We start from the raw sequence: 17,303 nt of genomic DNA, 5'->3' as shown, positions 1-17,303 counted from the left end.
TGTAGCAATCAAGCATTTACGTTAGTACCTACTTCATTTGTAAGATGGAGCCCACACCTTCAAACTTCTTGTAAGGATGAAATGACATCATATATGTGAAGGTCATGGTGCAGTGCCTGGAATATAGTAATTCCTCAAAAAGGAATTCCATAAGGAAGGTGGCCTAGAGTAGATATTGTAGCTAGGAGATCACTGAACCAGGGAGATATGAAAGTGAAAAGGGTTTTCCCAAAATATCAGCAGCAGATTTTACATTCATGCATCATCATGTGAGCTTGAGGAGTTGTATTTAAAAGGCTAAGGATGAATAAGTGCCGTCTACCTATCTACCTATGTAAATATGTATGTATATATATATGTATGTACGTATCTATCTATCTATCCACATACACACAAGCACACACATACACACATACACACACATATACACACATATATATATTTATATAAACATTTATATAGAGAAACCTTTAAAGACTCTTCCCAGTTAAGAATGTGAATTACATTATTTTCTCAGAAGCTATGTTGGCTTTACAAAAATTTAAGTGATATTCATTAGAATTCATCATGCAATGGGTGTCTGTGCATTGGTGCACAGTAAAAGATTAACTTATGCCTAAAATATTGATTCTCTTTGGCCTCAGGCTCTGAAGGAGGGCTGTGGGTCCCCTGGGACAGTTATCTCAGGTGGCAGTCAGCTTCCTCTATCTACCAAGTGCACAATTTAAATACTATAATTCCTTTAAGCTTAGCGGGCTGTAGAAAAGTTCAGGAAGTACTGCCCTTCATCATTATCAAAGGCAGACGCTGAGAAAAGTCAGGTCCCTAGCAGGTAGGTAGTTGATGGCCACAGAATAAAGAAAAACTAAGATCCTTGGCATTTGCTAGACACCAAATAGCTTTGTGTCTTTGATACTCAGGCTGTTATCAGAGACACAATGTTATATAATCTATCTATTGGGCAGAAAATGAACTATGTCCTCCATGTTTTTGTCAACAGTATGCTATTTTTTTCCTCTGCCATTCTTGAGAATTATGCTACTCTTTTGCATTAAGTTTTCTGCAGGTTTAGTTTCCTTTGCTTATAATGTCAGGAAATTTGAATAAGCTTTCATCTAAGAATCTCATTCACAGTGTTGATCTATGCAAGGTTTATCTGCTGAAATGGATCAGTCTGAATTAGATGTGGGTGGGAGAAGCTGATAAGAAAATGCGCTCAGCTGGGGAAAATGTGGCCAGCTAAGCAGCTTCAAAACAGATTCACTCCAATAAACCAGCTTCATATCAGCTCTGCAGCTGGGGCCAACACCTCCGCTTTCATAAAGAAGACATAAATATTCAGGAACATATCAGCATATCGGATAGGATCTATGTTTAAAATTCATGCTGGAAATGAATAGTGAGATCTTGATACAGAGGACATTGACAAAATGGCCTAAAATACATATTCTAAGTACAGAGAAGTCATCAATACAAAGATGATTTAGGCTTTTAAAACCCTTCCTCACAAACGAGATGTACTGTCGAATCACTCTTGAAGTAGTATTAATTAAAGCAATTATATGAACACTTAATAATAACTAACCACATTCAAAGTGGAGAAAATTTGGAATTTAATTTTTCCTTCTTATTGGAATAATTTATAAATACCTCACATGAAGATATTTATTTTCTTTAATGGAAGCGAGGTTATGATTAATTTGCATATTTATACGATTAGATTCTAACATTTTTGCTATTCTGTGGAGTACGTGAGAGATTTAATAAAAGGCTGACAAATCAGTTATGCCCTTTTAAGAGCATTTAAAACTATTTGGAATAAAGACAAGGCATTTTCCTGTTTTGTTCGAAGAAATAATAAAAGTATTTGAGCAAATTAAATTTATCTCTTAGAAAGCTTTAAAAATTACCCAGGTGTGATATCCATTTACAGTTATAGCACCCTAAGAGAGAGCAATCACGTGCCTTGTCCAGCCTGGACAAAATAATGCTTAGCAGCTGCTCTGCTTTCTCCAACTTCAGGTTGATGGTTAAATGCTGCACTGTCTCCTGGTAGCATGTCCAACCACTCTGACTCCCCTGCCAGCCTCCCATGTCTTGTTCACTTCTTTGTTGTTATTGCCTTCCTCAGGCCCATTTGCTACTTTAAAAAATACAAAAACCAAAAAAAAAACAAGTCATTTGTGAAGAAGTGTTTTGATATTGAAAGAGCAGGTACCTCCGTGTCCTTTCCAGACTGAACACAAACGGACCCGGGTGTGTGGAAGGGGGGTACAGAGCTACGTGTGATGACAGAACTCACTGCTGAAAAGAAGAGATTGCGTTCATTGCCACGTTCATGCCCCTTGTCTAAATGAGACAGGCTCAAGGAACTACAGGATTTCGTTCACACACTCGGAATGAATAGCCAGCTTTCGGAAGAATCTTTAAAAAACAAACCACGCGATTTCTATTGCAGTAACCTATGTAGAACAAAAACATTGCCATTTTAACAATTTTTAATTATAAAATCCAGTGGCATTAATTATATTTAAATGCTGGGCTCTATCACTGCAATTTAGTATCAAAACTTTTTTCTATCATCCAAAGCAGAAACCCTGTACCCATGAAGCAATAACTCCTTATTCCCTTCTACTCAGCTCCTGGTAATGTCTGATCTACTTTCTTTCTCTATGAATTTGCTTCTTCTGGGTATTTCATATACATAAAATCATGCATTTGTCCTTTTGTATTTGATTTTTTTCACTTTACCGTTCCCAAGTTTCATCCATGTTGTATCATGTGTCAGAACTTTTTCCTTTTATGGCTGAATAATATTCCTTTATCTGTATGTGCTGTTGTCTGTATATGTGTATCCATTCATCTGGTGATGTACATTTGAGTTGTTTCCACCTTTTGGCTAGTGTGAATAGTGCTGCTTTGAATACTGGTGTACACTATCTGAGTCCTTCCTTTCGGTTCTTTTTGGAATATATTGAGTAGAATTACTGGATCATCTGGTAATTATACATTTAACTTTTTGAAGAACCCCAGAACTATTTTATGCAGCATCTGCACCATTTTACATTCCCACGAGCAATGCAAGAGATTTCTGCTTTCTCTACATCCTCAACAACGCCCACTATTTTCTATTTGTTTGCGTAATAGTTATCCTAGTGGGTGTGATGTGGTGTGTCATTGTGTTTTTGGTTTGCATTGCCTTATTAGCACATGATATTGAGTTTATTAGCACATGATTTCAGAGTTTATTGGCCACTTTCATGTCTTCTTCTTTGAACTGTCTATTGAAGTCCTTTGTCCATTTTTAAATTGAATTGTTTGTCTTCTTGTTGAGTGGTAGCAATTAATTATATATTCAGGATAGGGAACTCGGGAGAAATATGATTTGTAACTATCCCCTCCCATTCTTTAGGTTGTCTCTCTTTTCTTGATAATGTCCTTGGGTGCACAAGATGTTTCAAATTTTGGGAGTCTAATTTATTTTTCTGTTGTCGTTCGTGTTTTTGGTGTCATGTTTTGGATCTAAGAATCCGCTGGCAAATACAAGGCCTGGAAGATCATTCCCTATGTTTTCTTCTAAGAGTTTTGTGGTTTTAGTTCTTATATTTGGGTTATTAATCCATTTTGATTTAACTTTTGTATATAATATGAGGTAGGGGCCCACTTTTATTCTTTTGCTTGTAGATATCCAGTTTTTCCTGAACCGTTGACAACACGTGACACCCTTGACAAAACTAGTGGGTTTATTTCTGAATTTTCAACTCCATTCCATTAGCTTATATGTTTATCACTTGATTCTTCTTTTTCAAAATTGCCTTGGGTCTCTGCAGCCCCTTGCAATTCTGTATGAATTTGATGATTGGCTTCTCGATTTCTGTAAAATGACTACCAGAATCTTGAAAGAATTGAGTTAAATTTATAGTTCTCATTGAAAGGTATTGTATGAAGAATCTTTGCCTCCCATGCATTTGGCACTGTTTATCTCCCTCAATTAGTTTTGTGCTAAGGATAATAAGGGGGTGGAATTTGCCATTCAATCCCCAGTCTTTAGAGAAGGTCATCATGTGGATGCCTTGGAGAGGGCATGGTTAGCTCCTTCAATGGGAATCAGAAACTTGGCTTTCTGAACACTATAGTACAAATAGTTTATCATTTCTCTTCATAATCTATCAACAACTTGACTTAAACATGTTGCAGGCACTCTGTTTTATTAAGAGCTAAGAATAGCTACAGGTCCATATGCTGGTATTAATTGTAAAATACAAAATCAAGATACACATTAAAATGAGAACAACTCAAAACAACCTTTAATCCATCTTCAGCAGCCAAGTAAGTTAATTTTTACACTGTTAATCATAAATAAATAAATATATATAAATAAATATATGCATATATTTATGATGCACTTTGAAAATACAAATTTTTTTAGATTCTTTTTTTAAAATTTTTTTATTAATTAAAAAAAATTATCAAACAAAACATTAAGATATCATTCCATTCTACATATACAATCAGTAATTCTTAATATCATCACATGGTTGCATATTCATCATATCTAGAACATTTGCATCGATTTAGAAAAAAATAAAAAAGACAACAGAAAAAGAAATAAAACGATAACAGAAAAAAAAAAGATTATACACGCCATACCCCTTACCCCTCGCTTTCATTTACCACTAGCACTTCAAACTAAATTTATTTTTAACATTTGTTCCCCCTATTATTTATTTATTTATTATTTTTTTCTATTAATTAAAAAAATTAATACATTTATAAATCATTCCATTCTACATATGCAATCAGCAATTCTTAACATCATCACATAGATGTATGATCATCATTTCTTAGTACATTTGCATTGATTTAGGAAAAGAACTAGCAAAACGGGCGGGCCGCGGTGGCTCAGCGGGCAAAGTGCTTGCCTGCTATGCCGGAGGACCTCGGTTCGATTCCCGGCCCCAGCCCATGTAACAAATACGGAGAAACAGAATACAATAAAAAACAAGAAAATGTTTAAAGATGTTTCCCTTTCTTCCTTCCTTCCTTCCTTCTATCCTTCCTTCCTTCTCTCTGTCTTTCCTTTAAAAAAAAAAAAAAAAAAAAAAAAAAAAAAAAAAAAAAAAAAAAAAAAAAAAAGAACTAGCAAAACAACAGAAAAAGATATAGAATGATAATATAGAGAAAAAAATAAAAACAATAATAATAAAAATATATATATATATAAAACACAAACAAACAAACAAAAAGACTATAGCTCAGATGTAGTTTCATTCAGTGTTTTAACAAAATTACATTACAGTTAGGTAGTTTGTGCTGTCCATTTTTGAGTTTTTGTATCTAGTCCTGTTGCACAGTCTGTATCCCTTCAGCTCCAATTACCCATTATCTTACCCTGTTTCTAACTCCTGCTGGTCTCTGTTACCAATGACATATTCCAAGTTTATTCTCGAATGTCGGTTCACATCAGTGGGACCATACAGTACTTGTCCTTTAGTTTTTGGCTAGACTCATAATGTTTGGCTAGACTCAGCATAATGTTCTCTAGGTCCATCCATGTTATTACATGCTTCATAAGTTTATTCTGTCTTAAAGCTGCATAATATTCCATCATATGTATATACCACAGTTTGTTTAGCCACTCGTCTGTTGATGGACATTTTGGCTGTTTCCATCTCTTTGCAATTGTAAATAACACTGCTATATACACTGGTGTGCAAGTGTCCATTTGTGTCTTTGCCCTTAAGTCCTTTGAGTAGATACCTAGCAATGGTATTGCTGGGTCATATGGCAATTCTATATTCAGCTTTTTGAGGAACCGCCAAACTGCCTTCCACAGTGGTTGCACCATTTGACATTCCCACCAACAGTGGATAAGTGTGCCTCTTTCTCCGCATCCTCTCCAGCACTTGTCATTTTCTGTTTTGTTGATAATGGCCATTCTGGTGGGTGTGAGATGATATCTCAGTGTGGTTTTGATTTGCATTTCTCTAATGGCCAGGGACATTGAGCATCTCTTCATGTGCCTTTTGGCCATTTGTATTTCCTCTTCTGAGAGGTGTCTGTTCAAGTCTTTTTCCCATTTTGTAATTGGGTTGGCTGTCTTTTTGTTGTTGAGTTGAACAATCTCTTTATAAATTCTGGATACTAGACCTTTATCTGATATGTCGTTTCCAAATATTGTCTCCCATTGTGTAGGCTGTCTTTCTACTTTCTTGATGAAGTTCTTTGATGCACAAAAGTGTTTAATTTTGAGGAGCTCCTATTTATTTATTTATTTCTTCAGTGCTCTTGCTTTAGGTTTAAGGTCCATAAAACCGCCTCCAATTGTAAGTTTCATAAGATATCTCCTTACATTTTCCTCTAACTGTTTTATGGTCTTAGACCTGATGTTTAGATCTTTGATCCATTTTGGGTTAACTTTTGTATAGGGTGTGAGATACGGGTCCTCTTTCATTCTTTTGCATATGGATATCCAGTTCTCTAGACACCATTTATTGAAGAGACTGTTCTGTCCCAGGTGAGTTGGCTTGACTGCCTTATCAAAGATCAAATGTCCATAGATGAGAGGGTCTATATCTGAGCACTCTATTCAATTCCATTGGTCGATATATGTATCTTTATGCCAATACCATGCTGTTTTGACCACTGTGGCTTCATAATATGCCTTAAAGTCTGGCAGCGTGAGACCTCCAGCTTCGTTTTTTTCCCTCAAGATACTTTTAGCAATTCGGGGCACCCTGCCCTTCCAGATAAATTTGCTTATTGGTTTTTCTATTTCTGAAAAATAAGTTGTTGGGATTTTGATTGGTATTGCATTGAATCTGTAAATCAATTTAGGTAGGATTGACATCTTAACTATATTTAGTCTTCCAATCCATGAACACGGTATGCCCTTCCATCTATTTAGGTCTTCTGTGATTTCTTTTAACAGTTTTTTGTAGTTTTCTTTATATAGGTTTTTTGTCTCTTTAGTTAAATTTATTCCTAGGTATTTTATTCTTTTAGTTGCAATTGTAAATGGGATTCTTTTCTTGATTTCCCCCTCAGCTTGTTCATTGCTGGTGTGTAGAAATGCTACAGATTTTTGAATGTTGATCTTGTAACCTGCTACTTTGCTGTACTCATTTATTAGCTCTAGTAGTTTTGTTGTGGATTTTTCCAGGTTTTCGATGTATAGTATCATATCGTCTGCAAACAGTGATAGTTTTACTTCTTCCTTTCCAATTTTGATGCCTTGTATTTCTTTTTCTTGTCTAATTGCTCTGGCTAGAACCTCCAACATGATGTTGAATAATAGTGGTGATAATGGACATCCTTGTCTTGTTCCTGATCTTAGGGGGAAAGTTTTCAATACTTCCCCATTGAGGATGATATTAGCTGTGGGTTTTTCATATATTCCCTCTATCATTTTAAGGAAGTTCCCTTGTATTCCTATCTTTTGAAGTGTTTTCAACAGGAAAGGATGTTGAATCTTGTCAAAAGCCTTCTCTGCATCAATTGAGATGATCATGTGATTTTTCTGCTTTGATTTGTTAATATGGTGTATTACATTAATTGATTTTCTTATGTTGAACCATCCTTGCATACCTGGGATGAATCCTATTTGGTCATGATGTATAATTCTTTTAATGTGTTGTTAGATTTGACTTGGTAGAATTTTGTTGAGGATTTTTGCATCTATATTCATTAGAGAGATTGGTCTGTAGTTTTCTTTTTTTGTAATATCTTTGCCTGGTTTTGGTATGAGGGTGATGTTTGCTTCATAGAATGAATTAGGTAGCTTTCCCTCCACTTCAAATTTTTGAAGAGTTTGAGGAGAGTTGGTACTAATTCTTTCCGGAATGTTTGGTAGAATTCACATGTGAAGCCGTCTGGTCCTGGAGTTTTCTTTTTAGGAAGCTTTTGAATGACTGATTCAATTTCTTTAGTGTGATTGGTTTGTTGAGGTCATCTATTTGTTCTTGAGTCAAAGTTGGTTGTTCATGCCTTTCCAGGAACCTGTCCATTTCATCTAAATTGTTGTATTTATTAGCGTAAAGTTGTTCATACTATCTTATTATTACCCACTTTATTTCTGTGAGGTCAGTGGTTATGTCTCCTCTTCCGTTTCTGATCTTATTTATTTGCGTCCTTTCTCTTCTTCTTTTTGTCAATCTTGCTAAGGGCCCGTCAATCTTATTGATTTTCTCATAGAACCAACTTCTGGTCTTATTGATTTTCTCTATTGCTTTCATGTTTTCAATTTCATTTATTTATGCTCTAATCTTTGTTATTTCTTTCCTTTTGCTTACTTTGGGGTTAGTTTGCTGTTCTTTCTCCAGTTCTTCCAAGTGGACGGTTAATTCCTGAATTTTTGCCTTTTCTTTTTCTCTGATATAGGCAGTTAGGGCAATGAATTTCCCTCTTAGCGCTGCCTTTGCTGCGTCCCATAGATTTTGATATGTTGTGTTTTCATTTTCATTCGCCTTGAGAGATTTACTAATTTCTCTTGCAATTTCTTCCTTGACCCACTCGTTGTGTAAAGAGTGTGTTGTTGAGCCTCCACGTATTTGTGAATTTTCTGGCACTCTGCCTATTATTGATTTCCACCTTCACTCCTTTATGATCCAAGAAAGTGTTGTGTATGTTTTCAATCTTTTTAAATTTGTTAAGACTTGCTTTGTGACCCAGCATATGGTCTATCTTTGAGAATGATCCATGAGCACTTGAGAAAAAGGTGTATCCTGCTGTTGTGGGATGTAATGTCCTATAAATGTCTGTTAAGTCTAGCTCATTTATTGTAATATTCAAATTCTCTATTTCTTTATTGATCCTCTGTCTAGATGTTCTGTCCATTGATGAGAGTGGTGAATTGAAGTCTCCAACTATTATGGTATATGTGTCTATTTCCCTTTTCAGTGTTTACAGTGTATTCCTCACGTATTTTGGGGCATTCTGGTTCGGTGCATAAATATTTATGGTTGTTATGTCTTCTTGTTTAATTGTTCCTTTTATTAGTAGATAGTGTCCTTCTTTGTCTCTTTTAACTGTTTTACCTTTGAAGTCTAATTTGTTGAATATTAGTATAGCTACTCCTGCTCTTTTCTGGTTGTTATTTGCATGAAATATCTTTTCCCAACCTTTCACTTTCAACCTATGTTTATCTTTGGGTCTAAGATGTGTTTCCTGTAGACAGCATATAGAAGGATCCTGTTTTTTAATCCATTCTGCCAGTCTATGTCTTTTGATTGGGGAATTCAGTCCATTAACATTTAGTGTTATTACTGTTTGGATAATATTTTCCTCTACCATTTTGCCTTTTGTATTATATATATCATGTCTGCCTTTCCTTCTTTCTACACTCTTCTCCATACCTCTCTCTTCTGTCTTTTCGTATCTGACTCTAGTGCTCCCTTTAGTATTTCTTGCAGAGCTGGTCTCTTGGTCACAAATTCTCTCAGTGACTTTTTGTCTATAAATGTTTTAATTTCTCCTTCATTTTTGAAGGACAATTTTGCTGGATATAGAAGTCTGGGTTGGCAGTTTTTCTCTTTTAGTAATTTAAATATATCATCCCACTGTCTTCTAGCTTCCATGGTTTCTGCTGAGAAATCTACACATAGTCTTATTGGGTTTCCCTTGTATGTGATGGATTGTTTTTCTCTTGCTGCTTTCAAGATCCTCTCTTTCTCTTTGACCTCTGACATTCTAACTAGTAAGTGTCTTGGAGAACGCCTATTTGGGTCTATTCTCTTTGGGGTGCGCTGCACTTCTTGGATCTGTAATTTTAGGTCTTTCATAAGAGTTGGGAAATTTTCAGTGATAATTTCTTCCATTAGTTTTTCTCCTCCTTTTCCCTTCTCTTCTCCTTCTGGAACACCCACAACACGTATATTTGTGCGCTTCATATTGTCATTCAGTTCCCTGATCCCCTGCTCAAGTTTTTCCATTCTTTTCCCTATAGTTTCTGTTTCTTTTTGGAATTCAGATGTTCCATCCTCCAGTTCACTAATTGTAGCTTCTGTCTCTTTAGATCTACCATTGTAGGTATCCATTGTTTTTTCCATCTTTTCTACTTTGTCCTTCAATCCCATATGTTCTGTGATTTGTTTATTCAGACTTTCTATTTCTTCTTTTTGTCAGCCCATGTCTTCTTCATGTCCTCCCTCAATTTATTGATTTGGTTTTTGGAAAGGGTTTCCATTTCTGTTCGTATATTCAGAATTAGTTGTCTCAGCTCCTGTATCTCATTTGAACTATTGGTTTGTTCCTTTGACTGGGCCATATCTTCAATTTTCTGAGCGTGATCCATTATTTTCTGTTGGCTTCTGGGCATTTAATCAGATTTCCCTGGGTGTGGGACCTAGCAGATTGAAAGGTTTTCCTGTGAAATCTCTGTGCTCTGTTTTTCTTATCCTGCCCAGTATGTGGCGCTCGTGGCACTCGTCTGTCGGCGGGTCCCACCAGTAAAAGATGCTGTGGCTCCTTTAACTTTGGAAAACTCTCGCTGTGGGGGAGGGTCGCCAGCCAAAGCAGCTTGGGGTGTTCCGATTCAAATTTCCCAGCCGCCCCGGGAGTCCATGCTTGGGGGGGACACCGGCCTCCGCGGCTTGGGGGAGTGCCAGTCCAAATCTCCCAGCCGGCCCGGGAAGCCAATCGTGGCGGGGGGCGCCAGCCGCTGCGGCTTGGGGGAGTGCCGATCCAATGTTCCCAGCCAGAGCGGGAAGCCACATATGTGGAAGGGACCCCGTTCACCGTCTTCCGAGGCTTGGGGGACCTCCCATCCAATTCTCCCAGCCGGCTGGGGAGGCCGTGCATGGGGGGGGGGGGCACTGGCTGCCGCGGCTTGAGTGGACCGCCTGTCCAATTCTCCCAGCCGGCCTGGGAAGGAGGGAGGGAGGGACTCCAGCAGCCTGCCGCCCCGGCCTGGGGAAGCACGCGCCCCTCGGGTATCTCACCACAACGGATTCTCCCTGCCGGTTCAGCCGTTCCAGAATGGGGTACGCTGTCTTTTTGGTCTCTGGTGTGGCTCCGGGAGCTGTTCTGTACTGTTTCTATTTCTTTAGTAACTGTTCTGGAGGAAGAACTAAGACCCGTGCATCTTACTAAGCCGCCATCTTCTCTGGAAGTCTTTTTTAGATTCTTCAAGGCTGTGTAACAGGTCTGGTATTTAACTGATAGGAATCAATTGAAATTTGTCAGCTTTCTGTTCCTATTGATCAAGAATATTTAAGAAATTTAATATTTCTTAAATATTTTAAAAATAATTCTAATAGTCACTTCTGCAGAATTGAATATATGATACTCTTCCCGCCTATAAAGGTCATATACTTTATTGATAGTGAGAAAGACAAAATACAAGGGTACTGAAAGAAAATGTCACAAGAATGGTTTAAAAACAGACAAAATCTCAGGGACACAGGGTACATCACACACAGCTTAAATTTCCGGGACGTTGGAGTGCAAGAGTAGTTCAGTGGTAGAATTCTCACCTGCCATGCAGGAGACCCGGGTTCATTCCCAGCCCATGCACTTCCCAAAACAAACAAACAAGCAAACAGACAAACAATGGTGCTGCAATAATGGGATTCTCACATGTAAGAAAAATGAAATGTAACCCCCACCATACAGCATACAAAAAAGAAATTTTTCCAGGGCACTTGTGTGAAGAAAACAGATATGATTTACACAAAAGGAGATAAGGCTATGGTGAGAGATAGCTTGGAGAAGAAATTATATCAGCAAATGTCCAGAGCACAGGAAGAGTGGGACTGGGCTCCAGAGAGAACAAAACCAATGATTTGGTTCATGTCTTGCCAAAGTAAGAATGAAATGAGGGGCAATCAGGAAAGGGTACATATGGCAGGAGGACCACAGATGCCTGGCTGAGGAATATTTGCTTTTCAAGTGTTGACTGAAGATTCAGCGAGCTGGCAAAATGTCATCTTGCAAATACTGAGTCAACATCTCTTTAGAATAAAACACAAATGTATGTGAACTTGCCATACTGAAAGAAGAAGACAATACAACTTCACTTTAAGGACTTTTAGGACCAGGCTACAGTTGTAGAGAGAGACATGACAGGAAAATCTTTTTGTCTGCAGGCATTTGGCAATAAGCCCACAAGCACATGCCCTTCTTATCATTTTGACCGACTTGCTAACCAGGACATGAGACATCTATAGGAAAGAGCATTAGATGGATAATAAGGAGTAAGGAATTTTAGTTCCATGCTGTGTGAGCATGGGCAAATCACAAATTCCATACTTATTAAATGTGAGCATTAAACCACAGGCCATGTAAGATTCCTTTAGGCCTGAGAATTTTAGTTACACCAGTTTTAGCAAAGACTTTTAAAAATTTAGTAAACTAAATTATAGAAATGGATTTACCTGTGTTTCAATTTAATTGTCATGAATGCTGTTCTTAGCAAACTATTTGCTAGACAGTTTACTAGGCATGGAAAAAAATGACAAATGAAATATATTTCCTAGTTTTCTGCTATTGGGGATTAGCATGCAAATCAATAAGCATATTCAAGCATTAAAGGTGCATTGAGGAACTTAGGTAAAGAGCACGAAGAAGGGCAAATAGAAATTGTATTTTTTTGTTTGTTTTCTTCCTTATAACCTGAGTTCCCCTAAACAGCTTTCTGTAAGTTCTTTCAGTGGAAGTTATGGGAGCAAGAGGTGTGGATGGATGTTACCAAAGCTTAAAGAACAGTAACAAATGCAGTTGGGCAGTATTTCAGTTAACATAAATTACTTTTTCCACTCAAATTTCTGATTATCCTTCATCCTCCAAGCTTTCTATGAACATGTAAAACTACCCTGACTAATATCTGCATAGCAGTCAAATATGTAATCCCCATGCCAGGCAATTTGCTGACTTTTTAGTTTTCGCATAGACTGTATTTAAATACTGCCTGAAAATGTGAACACCCATAAAATTCTGTTCTCTGTATATGTTGAGACTCAAAGTCATTTTTTTCTAAGCTTGCTATATTTGTACTTTTAATTTAACATTAGTGGGACATCTGCCAAGCTAATATAGGCACTTCTCTATGCACTGGAAAACCCAATTAGGACTTGTTCTGAGTTTGATTATCAGTCAAAAACATGCATACAGAAATATTCATTAGAGACCTACTGAGAGCTGTGATAAAACAGCAGACAGCTGAATTATAGAGTCACTGTCACTCTCCCCTGCCACAGTTTTGCATTTGCTTGATAAAGGACAAGCAACCAAAGATCCTCAGTGTAATTTGGGGCCCATTGGAACTGCACTCCATTATGAGGGATATTGTTCTGACTTTCTTTAGGATGTTAGTGAGCATTTCATGACATGATATTGCAGGCAGATGATAAACTGCAACACTGACTACAGCCCATGTTAGGCTGGGTTGGTTTGCAGCTGCAGCCCCAGCATAGGCATGATATAAGCTTTAATTATGGGCTTTGAAGTGTGTCTATACATTATGTATAGGTACACTATACTTTGTGGAACACCTAAAATTTAATGTCCTCCCCCTTTCCTGCCACAGTACTTGCAATTCCCATCATGAGTTTCTCCTATAGATTTAGCTTCATACTTAATTTGATTTGTTGGAGTAGATCCAGATCGTCCAAGAGATCTTTGAGAAATTCAGACACGCATTCATTACTTTGATGGCAATGAGTAGTAGGAAGATACAAAGGGCTTTGAGAATGTGAAGAACTAACCAGAATGGGATTGCAGGGCACTGGGTATATGAAGGCGACCTGGGAAACCAAAGGCCAGCATGGGAACCCTGAAGAAGTACAAGGAACTGATGGAACCATGAGAAGATGAGCTATGAGTGCTATAGACTCTCCTTCTTCCTTGCCATTAGTTTGACCTAGATTATGAGGTTTATTAGTGTGCTTTTCTAAAATACTATTGTTGGGGCTGGGGGTGGAGGTGGGGGAAGTGCTGTAGTGAGAAAGATTTAAACAATCTGGAGAAAAATAAATAGAATTTGGCTGATTCAGCTAACTATTGCAAAGAAGTCATACAATATGGTGGGAAGGGCTACTTTTTCTGGCTCCTTGAATGCCAAACTTATAGAATAGCTTGAGTTTTCCTTACAGGACTTCTTAATCACCTTCTGTTCCCAATCTGGCTCTCAGGAAACTCAGAATGTGACACATTGGAAAAACTTCCTTGATGCAATCAGAAGAGGCTAAGTGCCCCTTGCTGTCATTGCGTTGTCAGCTAACAAGATCAAAGTGCTTTGAGCAGTTTATTTGAAAAACATTTGAGTAGCTAGCTTGGCTCCTAATGGCTTCAGTATGTTTGCCATTTCAAACATTAAATATACTACATTTTAAAAATGAAAGAAAGAGAACGATATCCTTGCATTTTGGTTGTTCCATTAAACAACATCTATTTCCTGCATAAACAAAGAAGTCAGATTAAATAAAACAACAAATACAAGTTTCTGAAAGTGATACACATTGAATGAAAAAAATGGAATTAAAAGACAAAATTTGTGTTCTAAAGAAAGTCTGTCTGTATCTACCTATAAGGGTAACATTTACCATGTGGTTAATACACATAAAAGTGGTGCCCTGTAAGATCAGAGGTTTCAAGATAATCAATATTGGGATGACACCATCTTCATAAATTTTAAGTTTCTGAATAGGATTAAAGACATTTGGTGATGATCAAAGTACTAAGCCATATTGCTGGCATATAGTAACGAAAAATTTTTTTTACTGTGGACAGTTAATGAATATCTTTTAATAAACAAAAGACTGAAAATCCATGCTTTTGTTTTGTTTAGATAGCAGCAGTTTTCTATCTAACTTGACATATCTTTATCTCCCTTTTGGGAAGACCAAGTAAATGTCTTATTGTTTACAATTTTGACAGTATGAGTCCCTAGAGAATGAATCTTCTTCCTTAACCTTACCGCTGTCTAGGAATATGCTTTTTAAATGAATATTGACCTTGTCCCATTAGATCACCAAGGGTTTGTCCCACTGAAGTCACAGAGAAAAACTAAAGTGAAAGGTTCATGAAGGAGGCAGGAATTTCTGGCATTGATTATCATGAATTAGGCAAAATCTTTTACCAAAAAGTGAACATTTTTATTGACCTTAATTGGAATAGCACTGTTTTATTGCAGTTCTTGGTCAAGAATTTAAGAAACAGTCTGGTTGTCTTTGAGAATGCTTCCTGTTGGTGGAATCACGTGGTTTGTCTTTCAAAGAGTCAGCTGGGAATTATAAAAGTTTTTCTTCCTGTAATTGCAGGGGAATTCTAGCTGAAGGTAGATAAAGTGTATGCATCTTAAAATGTAGTAATCAAATTTCATGTTGCTCTCTTTTACTACTGATCAGTCAGGAATCTCCAGAAGAACAGAACCACAGGATGCGTGTGTGTGTACGTGTGTGCATATAAAAAGATTTATTTTGATTTATTGACTTACTTGATTGTGGGGGCTTCCAGGGTTCAGACCTATAGAGCAGGTCAGCAGGCTGGTAACCACAGCAAGAATGATGCTGCTGTTTTAAGTCTGAAATCTGTAGGGAGGCTGGCAAGTTGGAAATTCCAACAGGAGTTGATGTAGTCTTGAGACAGAGTTTCTATTTTTTTGAATGCTCAGTTCTCTGTTTTTAAGACTGCTGACTAATTGGGTGAGTCCCACCCACAATATCATGGGAAATATCCTTTACTTAAAGTCAACTAATTGTTGCTGCCAATCACATTGGCAAAATACCTCCACAGCTACATCTAGGCCAAAGTTTGATGGAATAACTGGCCCCAAACCAAGCAAAGTCAACAAATAAATTTAACCATCACAGACTACTATACTTTTGTTTTCTTCAAACTTTCAATAAAATTTCAGTTAGTACTCCAACTTGCTATCAGATAGGAATTGGGGGGAATAAATGAGTTACTGTTTGGTCTTGAATGGTTGTTCTTAACTAAGGAAAAAGGGGCATTTGATAATATGTGGAAATATTTTTGTTCAGATTTCTTATGGGTAGAGGCCATTCTACACTGCACAGAACAACCCCCACAAGGAATTTTGAACACAAAATTTCAATAGTACTGATGTTGAAAATTCCTGGTCAAAAGTGTCAAATGGAAGGACGACTTTGCTAAAGTCAGCTGGGTTTTGATGTTACAGCAGTAATTAATAATGGATCCCTAAGGGAAAAAATGAATTTCAAGAGCTAATAAGAGTACAGATCTTTCTTGGGTGAATATTTTCCTTCACTGCTCTTCCTGTTAAATCTGGGCATTTAAAAGTGCTGTTGGGATTTTTAACAATGTTATGAATTCCTTCAGAACCATTCTAGACCTGTAGGCATCTTGAGCTTGGTTATAAACTGCTTTAAGAGTTTATTCCATTGTTTGGAAGATATAAACCGAGTTTATAAAGTTTTTTTTTTTTTTTGTATTGAGATTCAGGGAGGATATATGGAATATTGCTCTGTGTTAGCGACAATGTTGAGTGCTTTATGTATAATCTTATCCAAACCTCACAAGAAGCCTTCAAAATAAGTAATTATTTAACTTCAATGAAGTTCTTATTCAAACTTCTTAAACTTAAAGGAAGCAAAGGCTTAGATTAGTTTTTCCAGGGTCTTAAAGCTAGTGTGTATAGTTCTGAGATACTCACATCTCTCCCTCCCAAATTTTTATCACAATCCCACTGTTACTTTCATCAGTAGTTTCAGTTGGGTCCTTGAAGCGACACAGAATGCCTATTCTCCCTTCCAAGTTTGGCATATTTTTTTTCCAAGAAAACTATTCGTTTAACCTCCTCAAGGCTGAACACTCCTAGTTTCTCTACTAAGTCTTATTATGGGGACACTGTAAATTCTTTATCCAATAACTTGGCCATCTGTATTGTGTTGCTTTCTTTTGATCATGGTCCTCCTTTGGTGGATGAACACATTGGCATGCATATTCCACCTGAGGTCAGGGTGTGGGGTTCAGGAGTCCTGTAGGGATGCCCTGTTCTTTAATAAGGAAACATTGTATCACTGTTAGTTAGCATAGGCTGTTTCCAGAAGCCTTGCTGTAAATGCTCCTGATCTTTTGATCACCTCAAAACATCTAGATTGCTACTAAGTGGGGTTGATTATATATTCACATATAAATATATATGCAAGTATGTAACATGAAAATGAAGCATATATACACTTGTGAATATATTAATATGTTAACATATTTGACTGGTTTTATCTCTAAAATATTGTTTACTTTTACACATAGAGACATAGATCCAGATTGGCATTTAGGCTTAGGAAATAGCTTAATGAAGACATGGAAGTGCCTGTGAGAAAATT

This window comes from Tamandua tetradactyla, chromosome 3 (assembly GCF_023851605.1).
Source record: "Tamandua tetradactyla isolate mTamTet1 chromosome 3, mTamTet1.pri, whole genome shotgun sequence".
Lineage (NCBI taxonomy): Eukaryota > Metazoa > Chordata > Mammalia > Pilosa > Myrmecophagidae > Tamandua > Tamandua tetradactyla.
The sequence above is the reverse complement of the archived record's forward strand: the minus strand, read 5'-3'. Positions refer to the sequence as shown.